Source organism: Perognathus longimembris, unplaced genomic scaffold, assembly GCF_023159225.1.
Source record: "Perognathus longimembris pacificus isolate PPM17 unplaced genomic scaffold, ASM2315922v1 HiC_scaffold_5930, whole genome shotgun sequence".
NCBI classification, from domain to species: Eukaryota; Metazoa; Chordata; class Mammalia; order Rodentia; family Heteromyidae; genus Perognathus; species Perognathus longimembris.
The window spans coordinates 178,040-191,866 of NW_025961412.1; the positions used below are offsets into that span (position 1 = coordinate 178,040).

The 13,827-nt window shown below is 36.1% G+C and overlaps 1 pseudogene; it reads right to left on the reverse strand.

Annotated features, from left to right (window-relative positions):
* Positions 1-6,858: 6,858 nt before the first annotated feature.
* On the reverse strand, positions 6,859-7,562 carry LOC125345575 (annotated as a pseudogene).
* Between the last annotated feature and the right edge of the window lie 6,265 nt (positions 7,563-13,827).

A 13,827-nucleotide genomic window follows, 5' to 3' on the forward strand; every position in this document is an offset into this window, starting at 1 on the left:
CAGTGTTATAATAACATAGTAAAATGTATGTAAGCCAGGAAATCTGATTTTACTGTATCAAAACCTCTTTAAGGTGATAAAAAGCAATAGAAACAATCAGACAAGTTAGTATAAATATAGAGAATAAAAAATTAAACCTAAATCAATTATTTTTATTTATTTTTTTTTTGGCCGTCCTGGGGCTTGGACTCAGGGCCTGAGCACTGTCCCTGGCTTCTTCTTGCTCAAGGCTAGCACTCTGCCACTTGAGCCACAGCACCACTTCTGGCCATTTTCTGTATATGTGGTGCTGGGGAATCGAACCCAGGGCCTCATGTATATGAGGCAAGCACTCTTGCCACTAGGCCATATCCCCAGCCCCCTAAATCAATTATGCTGATTAAGAATGGATTGAGAGCGTAAGACAATTTCACTAAGTACCATATTGAGAAGAGTCAACAATCATTTTTTAAATTTTATTGTTATTTTTTTCCCTTTATTGTCAAAGTGAATTACAGAGGGGTTACATTTTCAAATGTAAGGCAGTGAATACATTTCTTGTTCAACTTGTTACCTCCTCCCTTAGCTCTCCCCCCCCCTCCTCCCCTATGAGTTGGTTTATACGAAATGGCTTTGTACATATTGCTTTGGGAATTGTTTGTCTGTTTATTGTTTGTCTTTCAAGTTTGGTATTCCCTTTGCCTTCCCTAGTTCTAATAAACATGTATACAGTATCCAGGGTTCTAAGATCAGATACAATGATAGCAGGGGTGAAACCACAGGAAGGGAATACAAGTTAGGAAAAGAAAGGGTACGGTTTCACATGGCATGTAGAAAATAATTACAACAATGGTATCACACTTAAATAACAATCTTTACAGTTTATCAATTTAAGACCAACATAAAAAGGACCCAGAATTTTACCTGGGCAACAGACTTTTGAGTAGAACAAGTTTTTACTATTTCCCTTACATGGTATATGCATGGGACTTGGTCTTACCATGTCTTCTTACATGATTTTCAGAATGAACTAATTCATGGTCAAGAAACAAGAACACAATTTGCTCATTTCCTGATGGATTGTGAAGAAAACTGGTAACAAGATCAGATATAACTCCCAAGAGGAGATATTGGAGGAGAAAACTAATTCTATTAGAAATTTCATGAAGTGACATATATAATTATGTTAAATTGTGTTAAAAAGTCAAGCTGAATATTTCAGTATTACTTAGATTTTTGTATAAGTCAAGGTGAAATTTGATTTTTGTTTCTTCCTCCACAAGAATAGGCTCATATAAATATGACCACTTCTGAAAATAGAGAACTAAGATTTTATTTGTAACATGTCATGAATTTCCAGGTCAATTGCAAGATATATTATAAATATACTGTGATGTATTAAGAGCCACCTTAGGAAAGATAAGGCCCATTAAACCATGCAGACAAATTCAGCTGGTTCCTTTCATTGTCTCAAAGGGATAGGAATTCCTCACTTACCATTTCAGGACTGCTAAGAGAATGCATAGACAGGGAGGTTTCTTAAATTGCTAGCAGTGATAGAGCCAGAAAGAAGAGCCTTATACCTCTTTTTCCTTGTTTTTCTTTTCCACTCCCATTTCAGAATTGTTCCTAAATGTACTTGAGAACGTGATATTGGTATAATGGATGGCAGATAAGTAGAAGTTCATTTTTGTTTCTCGTGTTTAATATTTTTGTCATCTGAGAGTGTAACTAAGCTAGACATCCCTGGTGCAGTGCTGGTAACGGCTGCTGGCTGCTGCATGCTGGGGCTACTCACATCTAGGCCTACACTCATCTAAATGCTTGCTCATTCACTTGTACATGCCCAGGGCTGGAAAGTTTAGAAACAAGGGCTCACTTGCACTGACTCTATTACAGGGCCTCACTAGCATCAGAGGTTGGGAATCACTAATGCTTTTTCATTGGTTGTTTGTTTAATACTGTGCCTTGGGTGTTGTCTAAGTGCAATGTAGTTTTAAGAACATTTCCAGGACTCCTTAGAGTTCACTTGTGCTCCATGTGGCCAGTCCACATTGCTAACCTTGGCCCCAGGCAGCCACCAACTTGGTTCAGTGTACACATCTGCCCTTCCTGGACATCTCACCAAAAGGGGTTTTTAGTGAATAAGTGCATTTACATGAGGCTTCTTTCATTTCTTGCCAGACTTTGTGAGTTCCTCTACCAAGTGTATCAGTGGCTTGCCTTTTCATTGCTGGAGCACCTGCCAATGATGAGAAACTACATGCTTCATATTCTGCTTAAAACGATGAGAAACTACATGCTTCATAATCTGCTTAAAACTCCTTGCCCTTGACCTGCTGTTTCATTCTCCTACTAAGATTTGCCCACTCTCCTGCCTCATGACTCCCCCATACTCATGTGCATAGGCGAAACTGACCATACCTCAGAAGTCAGGCAGGTGAAGTGAACCAGAAAATGGTTTCCTTGCTAGTGGCAAGGAGAAATGTGTTCTTTGGATTCACTGTAGTCCTGTGTGCATGACACATGTCACCACACAAATCATCAGAGATGAAATTCAGTTTCGGTGGTTTTTCTGTAATGGGACAATGGGATCTTCTGGTGCTTAAGTGTGTTTAACCCCTAGGAAAATTCTGTTCAGTCTTCTTGGCCTCCCTGTCAGCCTGCTTGGTCTCTTGGGGAAACTTTTCCATCAATTTGACCCAGGTTTACACTCATCACAAAATTTATTCCCTGGGTAAGAAAGTTGAGAGATCAGCATTGCTAAGTGCACTAACTCTAAGGGGCCTCTCCATCCTCCAAATTGGAGAACAACAATCTTTTGTTTTCTTACATTTTTTCAGTAGAGTCCTCCATGTTTCCCAGGGTGATCTTGAGCTACTGACCTTAAGTGATTCCTCCTACTTCAATATTTTCAGTATCTTGGACTACAGGTATACCCTACTATACCAGGCCAAATGCAGTTTTATTATTTTGAACATAAAGATTTCTTGTGACCAATAGCCAGTCCTTATTTCTACTGATGTCCATATGCCATACTATTTGTTCTTTCTGTTTTTTTCACAAAAAGGGAATCAGGGTGCATATGGACATTTATACCTGTCTTTTTTTTATTTCGTGCCCTGTTTTCAGATTTGGTGTAGTCTTGTGAGCATGATGCCTACTGCCTTCAGCTTCTCAAGGTCCCAGAGGATGTCACATGTGCACACTTGGGGTTCTAGATATCCCTGCTGGCACATGATGGAGGCTCTATGTGACCATTCCCTGTCTTCTTGTGTTACCTAATCTCTGAGAGATAAAGTTCAGTGTAGGTGGCTTTTCTGTCATGGTCCAATAGCATCCTTCAGAAGATGCAGGACAGAAGATGCAGGAACGTGCTGTTACTTAACTTATTCTCTACCAACAGCAGGTTAGTGTCCACAGGATTCCTGGGTCATGGAATCCTGTTTGCCTGTGTGGTTGCTAGGGAATATTTTTAATCAACATGTCCTTAAAGAATAGGTGAGTAACTTTTTTCCTTCCAGTGGCATTAATATTTTTATCACATGAGTCATATGACAATTGTCTAGCATTTCATTTGCATACAAAGACAGTTTACAAAAATCAAAATAACTTCTGTTCATCTCATCATCCCATCTGTATAGCCGCAGACAAGAGGCTATGTTTGAGAATATCTCTCAATATATATTTGTTTAAATGAATATTTAATAACTAGCACTCTATGTGTGGTAGAAGTTGTTTTATATCCATTATTTTGATATTGAAATATCATACCCAGTATGAATTCTCAGTGGGATACTTGATGAACTGGTCAGGATGAGTAGCAGAAGACCTGGGGGGATTAGTGATTTCTGAATGAGGTGGTGAAACAAAAAGAGATACATGACCAAAGTTGAATCAGGAGGATTACATGAAGGCTAATGAAGGAAGCAGTTCAGTTCCTTTTGAACTACCCGTCACTCTTTCATTTATTTATTGTCAAAGTGATGTACAGAGGGTTTACAGTTTCATACATAGCTCAGTGAGTACATTTCTTACCAACCTTGTTACCTCCTTCCTCATTTTTCTCCCACCTTCCTCCCTCTCTAGGCCCTCCCCCTGTTGTACAGTTGGTTTACAGCATATAGTTTTGTAAGTATTTCTGTTGCTGCATTGGTTTGTCTTTTATCCTTTTTCTCTCCATTTTTTTTTTTTTTTTTTTTGGCCAGTCCTGGGCCTTGGACTCAGGGCCTGAGCACTGTCCCTGGCTTCTTCCCGCTCAAGGCTAGCACTCTGCCACTTGAGCCACAGCGCCGCTTCTGGCTGTTTTCTGTATATGTGGTGCTGGGGAATCGAACCTAGGGCCTCGTGTATCCGAGGCAGGCACTCTTGCCACTAGGCTATATCCCCAGCCCCTTTTCTCTCCATTTTGATGGTCCTCTTCCCTTCCCTACTTCCAATAAACATATATACAATACGCAGGGAACCAAAATCTTCTGAAGAAAACAATTTCTAAAACCTACACCTTTTATTTCAAGGAAATAATCAATGAATTTCTTAGTTTAGTCTGCCAATAATAGTAAGAGAACAGCTCCCAAAGAAATTTGTTAAAAATTTTTTTCCAAAAATGTTCTCTACTTCATTGTTTTGCATAAACATGTTGTTTGTTCCTAAGCCGTAAGCTTTATTTTAGGCCAATTGTCTTTATGTCTAGTAAATGTGAATCACTTTTTACATATATGTTTGAACTTCAGTAGATTTCATTTTCCCCTCAAAGTACTCTGCTGTCTAGATACACTAATAGAAGTGTGGAGTTTTTTCTTTGGAAAGTCCTAGTAAATGATTGTACAACTTCAACACAAACTGGCCTCTGATTTAATATTTTGATTTGTGGTTTTGATTTTATACTAGATAGATTAATTGCCCAAGAATGGTCACTGGATTATAGGGTAGTATTTGTTTGGTTTTTTAGAATCTCCAAACAGTTTTTCTACACTGATTGGAGTAGTGTACATACCCACTAATAGTCTGTTAGAGTTACTATTCTACTACATTCCCATGGGTACCTCCTTTGGTTTGTGTTCTTGATGGTGGCCATTCTTACTGAAGTGACATAGACTCTTAATATTGTTTTTCATTTTCCTTATGGTCAGTGATTTCTCAGCATGTTTTTCTTCATGTTTTTACTCACCATTTTTACTAGTTCTTCAGAGAAGTCTCCATTTAGCTGTTCTGCCTATTTACCAGCTCAGGGTTTGATTCATTGACAGTTTATTGTACTCAGGATATTAGACCAGTCCTTCAATGTATATCTAGAAAGAATCTTGTCCTATTCAGGAGGCTGTGATTGTAGTCTATTAATATGTCCTTTTCTAGGCAGAAAATTTAACCTTGATGTAATCTTATTTGTCAATACTCCCTCTGATTTGCTGAGTCTCTGGACTCTAATCAGGTAGTTCCCGACTATGTCAATAAGTTCTAACTTTTCCTGTACTGTTTCCTGTAGTAATTTTCAAGTTTCATGTCTTATATTGAAGTTTTTGAACCATTTTGAATTGATATTCACACAAGGTGACATCTAGGAATCCATTTGAATTTTCTGCACATGAATTTCCAGTTATCCACCCCCAGTTAGTGAAGAGGCCTTCTTTGTCCAACCTCTATTTTTCAGTCCCTTGTCAAGTACTATTTGGATGTAGATATATAAATTTATTTTTCTGCCATTACCAAGCTGTTATTACTATGTTTGACAGGTGGAATCCTGATATTTCCAACACTACATATTTCCCCTTGGAATTCGCTTGTAATTTGAGGCATTTTGTGAGTCCATGTAAATTTTGAATTATTTTCTCTATCTTAGTGAAGAATGACACTGGTATTTTGATATGTGTTGCAATTAGTTTGTAGATTTTCTTTTGTAGTATTGCTGTTTTTATGATATTAAACTGTTCAATGTCATGAACATGAGTGGTCTTTCTACTTCCTAATCTTGCCTTCAATTTCTTTCTAAAGGTTTTGTAAAAGTTTTCTAGTTCCTTTACTTCCTTTGTTGGGTTGAATTCTAGGTACACTGATATTTTTTTTTTAAACTATGACAAACAGGCCTTTTCCTGACTTTATTCTCTCTGTTCTTATGATGTCAGCTGCAGGTTTTTCACAAATAGCCTTTTGTATGTTTACCATGTATGTTCTTTTTCTCCTTAAATTCTCTAGATTGTTTATCACAAAAGGATGTTGGACTATCTAAGGCTTTTTTTCTGCACCTGCTGAGATGAGCATGTGACTCTTGTCTTTGGATGTGTTAATGATGCTGTATTGCACTCATGACTGACACATGTTGAATCCCCGTGATCAAATGAACTTGATTGAGATATCATATTTTTTGTTGTTGCTGAATTCAGGTGGCAAGTATTTTAAGGAGTTCTCCATCTAGGCTCATGAAAGTAACAATTCTCTAGGTTTTTGTTATCATTTTTTATTGTGTCTCTGTTATTGGGCTGAATATAATGCCAGTTCAGTAAAATGAATTTTGCAGTAATACTTCACTTTTTGTTCCATGGATGACTTTCAGAAGTATTGGTTTTAGTTTTTTTTTAAATATACATAATTTTATTATAAATTTAAAAAAAAAAAACAAAATTCAACATCCTAAAAAACCCAAAATTTATCACTCATTCCTATGAAGTTTGCTGTGTGCTACAAGAAATTAAAGAAACCATTAAATATTTATAAAGAAACCATTAAATATTTAGGAACATTTAACATCAAAAGCTTTAAAATCTTACTGGTATGTAGTAGCCCCTCAAAAAGCTACAATCTGCATAAAAAAGTATTTTTTCTACAAAGAATCATCAGCTATACAAAAATCTGTACAGTTTTTATACTGAAGCTAACGTTGAGCTGCACTTGAATTCACATTCTTAGCAAAACAATTGCCTGAGTGCACACACACGTTCCACACACAGTTGCCATTTATTCTTCATCTTCATCCTCTTTCTCCTCATCTTCATCTTCTTCCTCTTCCTCCTCCTCTTCCTCATCTTCTGGCTCATTCTTCTTCTTTGAGCCAGTTGGCCTATCAGGGCCCTACTTTCCTACTTCACTTTTGTCCTTGGCACGGTATGCAGCACTATCCTTCTCATATTTCTCCTCCAGATTAGCTGCTTTCTGCTCGTAGGGCTGCTTATCTTTGGCCGACTGTTCAGACCACATCTCACCCAATTTCTTTGCAGTATCCCCAATGGAGAGGCCCGGGTGCTCACTCTTGATCTTTGGGCGATGTTCAGAGCAAAAGAGGAAGAAGGAAGATGGTGGTCTTTTTGGAGCATTGGGATCTTTTTTTCTTGCCCTTATCACCTTTGGGAGGAACATAATTTTTCATCTCCCGGTCGTAGCGAGCTTTATCACTTTTTGCCATGTCTTCAAACTTGGATTTTTCCTTGGCAGACATGGTCTTCCATCTCTCTGAACACTTCTTAGAGAACTCGGCGAAGTTCACCGAAGAGTCCGTTTGCTTCTTCTTGTGCCTTTCGCAGCCAGGTCTGCACGAAGAAGGCGTACAAGGACATCTTGACCTGCGGCTTGCTCAGGTTGCCTTTACCCATGGCAGCAGAGCAGCGTCTACCCGTGGAGGACAGAAGGGGTCCAGCTGGGCCAAGCTTCTCCTCAGACTCCTGGTTTTAGTTTTTATAGAATTTATTTGTTAAACAGTTAGGACATAGAATTTTTGTTGTTATTTTAATTGCATTACGTGTTATATATTTATGTGCCTTAATTCTTTATATCCACTTACTTGACTCAGGTTTTTTTTTGTTTGTTTGTTTTTGTTTTTGGCCAGTCCTAGGGCTTGGACTCAGGGCCTGAGCACTGTCCCTGGCTTCCTTTTGCTCAAGGCTAGCACCCTGCCACTTGAGCCACAGCGCCACTTCTGGCCATTTTCTGTATATGTGGTGCTGGGGAATCGAACCCAGGGCCTCATGTATACGAGGCAGGCACTTTTGCCACTAGGCCATAGCCCCAGCCCTTGACTCAGTTTTGTTTCATTAATATTACATCGGAATGATTCCATTTCTACCAGATTTTTGAGTTTGTTAGTGTAATGACTTTCAAAGTTTTTTCTTATAATTCAGAATTATCCCTATATTATCACTGATTTTATTCATTTGAATCATTTCTTTTCTCTTTTTTGCTTGATTTCCTAAGGACTCATCTTTTTTCATTTCAAAGAAAACTTTTTTGGTTGTTTCTTTGAATAGTTCTTTTAGTCTCTAATTCATTTACTTCTGGCTTAATCTTTAATATTATTCCATCTACATATTTCCCAAAATATTTTTGTCGTATTTAAGAAGTTGCATGATGATTGCCATTCAACAAAGCAGTTTATAAATACAATGCAGCTCGATCAGTGTCACCCTTTTCATCATTAAGTCCTATGGCAAAAAAAAAGTCCCCACATGTAGAAATTGAGTCTGGAAAACCAAATTTTAGAATTAAGTTTGAGTCTTTTGCAGTTTTTTGAGAAATACAGCTGTGTAACTTATTTATTTGGAAAACAAATGGAATGTAAATTTCTCCCTTCCAGTGAAGGGAATCAGAGAAAATACCCTGAAAATGTTTTCCCACTCATTCTCAGTGTTGTCAGGAATTAGATAGTATAGGAGTTACACATAGCTTTTCAAAACCAGGATTATAATGTAATGTAAAGTCCAGGTATATCCCACTTTCCACACTACTTTTCTCAGCCTCCTGGTTCAGCTGTTTGTTGACCCCAGGTCATACTTGCTGCCATCCATTTTTGTTGCAGAAAGTGTTTCTGGTTATATTTTGGTTTGGGTATTGCAAGGTTATCTTTTCCATTTGTGGTAGAGGGTTGAAGGGTTGTTTTTCCAGCTCATGATATAGTTTAATGCTGCATACAAGCAGCCTCTGCAGTCTTGTAGGAATCTATATCCACTCCCTCATGTAATAGATATGTTGTATATATTTTTTATTAATACTGGGATTCAGTTAGCAAGTGTTTTATTAAGGAGTTCACAAATGAAATAATCATTGGCCTCAGTGAAATAGCTCTTTACAGTAGTAAAACCAGAATAGCAGCAGTAGTGTCAATCCCTGAACTGAACTTAGTAAGATTAGCACCTGCAGTCTTCGGTGCAACTGTAGCATTTATGTTTGTCTGAATAGTAGTACTTAAGCTGTGATAAAAGTGTGATTGAGCTTGTCTGCCTTGGAGTGTCATAAGCATACTTATTTATGCCACCATAACTATTACATCTTCATAATCTTGCCCTCTAAGGCAGCATCATTGCCAAACTATTACTAGTGCACCTGTACCTACAATGAGCACATTCACTAACTCTACAGTGACTAACAAAACTAATGTAGCACATAGGAATATCTACGAAAGTCACTAATGGCACCCTTGATACTGCAGAAATTATGTATCAATGAGACTCTTGCCATGATAGAAATTTTCATTTGATTCTTTACTATCTATAGGCATGTGATTATCAGCTGTTCATTACATCTCATCAAAGAGACTTCTCCAGTCAAATGACATTTTTGTAAGTGAAAAGTATTGCCACATTGCATCATGAACTATCAACTAGAACATGAATATTTTAATTGAATTAAATGCAGCTTGCTGAAAATTATCGTGTTAGTGACTGGCAAGCCCTAGCAAATATTCAATGCCTTATGCCTTATACCTAACTTTATTCTATTTGTACTTTGAGAGGAATAAAAAGAATGAGAATATACCTAAAATATCTATACCACATACTATTTTAATAGTACTGTAGAAATAAGAAATATAGTTAGAACCCCTAACCCCTTGTATTGAATATTGGAGCTATTAAAGTACTGCCTAATTAATGTGTAAGGACTTGTGTAGGATATTCCCTTATGCATCCTTACTGAAGATGTGAGTTGCACAACTAAATTAGTAAAAGTATTTTGTCATGTCAGACTTTCAAGGAGAGAAGCTTTTGCTACCTTAAGAATATATTTTATGATTGTATTGTTTATTGAGAACATTTTTAATCTGTTTTGCCAAGCGATTTAAACAACCAGGGATTGGGAAGATTTTCTTAATTTATCATTATCTTTACAATGTGTCGTGGATATGTACAAATGTAATGAACCTGAACTCTGCCCATAGGAACCATTTTAATAACACAACATAGTGTCAAAGGACAAATGTAAGGAGACTTAGTGATTTCTAGGTACACAAACATCAACCACTCTGAAGTAGAGAAACCCCTACAGTACTTGCACAAATCATATTACGTAGTTTTACAAATTACATGACTGCATTTAACTGACTGCATGAATTCTTGTGTCAACTAGAAAAAAGAGAAGAAATATGAAATTGATAAAATAGAGAAATATGAGAAATTAAAACACAGAGAATGGAACTCAGACCAAGGTAACAAAAAATGAGTTCAAAACAAATTTAAATGGTGGTATATATACATACATATATCTTAATTTCCAGCCTTTAGTATATACACTTTTGCTATATGACCACCCAACAGATGGACCTAACAGGTATCAAAAATTGCCATTTTTGCACAACTCCTTCGTAAGACTTGACTTTGTGACACATGATTCAGACTTCATTGAAAGAAAATATTTTTCTGAAAATTCACTGCATATAAATTATAACCAGAGCAACAGGACAAGAAGTATAGGATTCTGCCAATACTACTTAAACAGCCAAGCATATTCATTCAATCAGAAGTAGAAACGTGGCTACCCAAACAGATCGGTCATCACACGTCTAGACCACATTTAATATATAAGACCACATTTGCATATAAGGTTAAATAACTGATGGAACCATATGACAAATATATATGAGAAGATGTGGAGAAATGACCACAGGGTAGAAAAGGTTTTTTTTGAAGTAGGCAAAGAACATCTCCCAACCTGGTTCTCCTTAAGGCATAAATAAGAGAATTATGAAATTTGGGAAATTTCAAATTTAACATTCCATTGAAAATGTTGAACAAATACAGGAATTTTTTTATTCAAAGGGATTCAGTATCCAGGAACAGATGATAGTAAGCATACTTACTTGGAACTTTCTCATAACTCAAAACCGTATCTATCATAATCCACATGTTTCTTGCCAGAAGCTCAATGAATGTTACCATGTGCCCTTCTTGAGAACAGAATTTTCCCTATGTTGACTTCTCACAGATTCATTGAGACTTGGAAGGAAGGGTGCAAGCCTGAACCACTGTGGAACAAAGTTTAAGAGATTGGGTTTAAAATGTTCTAAATAATTAGAAGGCTTTTTAGAGTAAGCCTATTGGCTCCTAGTATGCCAACTCTCATGCTCAGCTCTCAGACTGGAGAGACCAGGTGTTTTGCAGCCTAGTGCTGCTGGCCCTCCTTTCCCAAGCCTCCTAACCCTATGGTTCAGTGTCCTAATCATGGCCACATGGCTACTTGTCCCTTAGTCACCCAGAGAGGCATCCCTAAAGTGCCACTTTTTTAGCTCTTGATGAGTGTCAGAGTACATATGGAGGGCCTGTTCTTGTGGCAGTCTTGTCTCTCAAATTGTACCTTACCCTCCTCTTGTCTGTCTCAAGGCTGGTGGTAAAGTTACCAGGCTTTTCTATTTGTTTACTCTCCACAACACTGAGTTTAGGAATCTCTCCTTTTGCAGGGTAAACGAATTTCATTTGTTGACTTCTTGGTCCCTGTCCTTGACTGCAAAACTATTATTTGGGGATCTGACAATTCTTTCCCTCCATGGATTTCCTTCCTCTGTGACCTTGTCTATGTAACTTCTTTTATCTATGCTAACTCCTTGTTGATTTTAATTTTTCCTTCTTCAACTCAGGAGTCTAGTGCTGGGTTGTACGGTGATTTTTTTTTTGTAATTCCTTCCTTTAATAGTTCTCTACCATGCAAAAGATTTTGCTTATTCGTTTTGTTGTTTTCAGACAGTGTCACTATTTAGCCCACCACTTTGAGCCACAGTGACACATCCAGTTTTCTAGTGGTTATTTGGTGATATTTGTTGGGACTACAGGCATTTTTTCATGTTGGTTTTTAAGTTTGTAGGGTTTTTTTGAATGGTTTTACTAATCTGGGCATGGAGCATTCTTTTGTACTAGACTGAAGACACATTTAATTACGTATGAAACTGTAACCTCTCTGTACATCACTTTGACAATGAAGAAATAAATAATAAAAAAGACTCATCGAATAGAAGGATATGAAGATATTTCATGTCTTTTCATTGAATGTGTTTAATTTGTGATCTACTGTGTTTTGAATTCATGTTGTTTGCGTTGCATAGATCAAGTGTCTTTAACATACAGTTCCAACTAGTCTGATATCATTTATTATAAAATTACTCAGTATTTACTTTGCCAGAATCAACTGATAGAATTCTCCAAGGAAAACATATGGGTATGTTTGTTTTTGGAGAACTTTCATTAAGAATTCAATTTCTTTGGGACTATAGGTTATTTATTCTTTAATAGGTATTGGGTAATTTAAATCTTTCAAGATATTGTTATTGTATACCCTCTGTTGAACGTATAGCTACCTTTTTTTGTCTTATGTGACCCATTTATGATAGCTATACAATTTTACTCCTCTCTAAAGAATTAATATTTCTCTTGATTAAAATAGTTTAGATATTTTAGTGAGTAGAAGTGGTTTATGACATTTACTTAGGGGCTTACAATTTGTTATTTTTCTCTGAGAATATAGAATATAAATAAAACATGTAAAATATAAATAAAATGTACATATTACATATTTAATATTGTATATATAATATGTAATTATAAATAAAGTATACAATAATTATATCATATAACATATAAAATAGTCTATATAAACAGAACTTATTTTCCAACATCACTCCTCAGCTTCCTTTACAAATTGATGAATTTGATTTTAATTTACCTCTGAATATGTCTCTTAAATTCAGTGTATTCATGATGAATATTTTCCCTGGATATATAATTTTAGTTGGAAGTTCTTTTATTTCAGTTTTCCAAAATTTCCCATTGTACTTCTTGGTAATGTCAGATGAGAATTATTAGTTTTGAATCACTATTCCCCTATATGTGATAGGTTACTGTATGCATGTTTCTAAGGCTAGAGATTATTTGGGTCAGTATAGTAAGTATTTCTACAATATTTTGAAATAAAAGGTTATCAGCAGTCTGGTGATGATTTGTTTTAAATTTAAAAATGGTGTGTGATTAAATTTATTTGAGTTTATTTTGTTGGTCTTCATCAAATTTTAATATGTAAGTTAAAAATGTACCTTCCATAAAATTCAGGGAAACTATTATTTCTTTAAGTTTGTTTTTTGTACTAATCTCTTCATTCTTTTTCTTTTAGAACTCTAATACTTGTAAGTTATAGTTTTTATTTTGCCTCATGAATCTAGAGGTTCTATTCACATTTCTTCCTACTCATTTTCCAATTTTCTTGGTCAGACAGGATAGTTTGAACTAATCTGCATCAGTGTTTTCATACTCCTGATTATTATCTTCCCTGTGCCACAGACACAAATTCAATATTCTTTGCTACCAATATTTTTAATTCTCAGATGTTCAATTCTTTTGTTTTACATAGCTTCTAATTTTTTTAATAAGCATAGTGATCTTTATGTTTTCAAGAGTTTTTTTCCCTTCCTTGAAAGGCATGGTAATAATAACTGCTCCTTTAAAGATTTTGTAAATAATCAAAACAACATAATTATCCCTATGCCTGTCTGTACCAGGATTGAAAGTTGGTGAGGTTTTCCTGGCTATTTTGTCTAATGTTTTGTATATTTTGAATATGTTTTACATTTTTTTGGTCTTATTAAAATCCCCTGAACAAAACCAATGA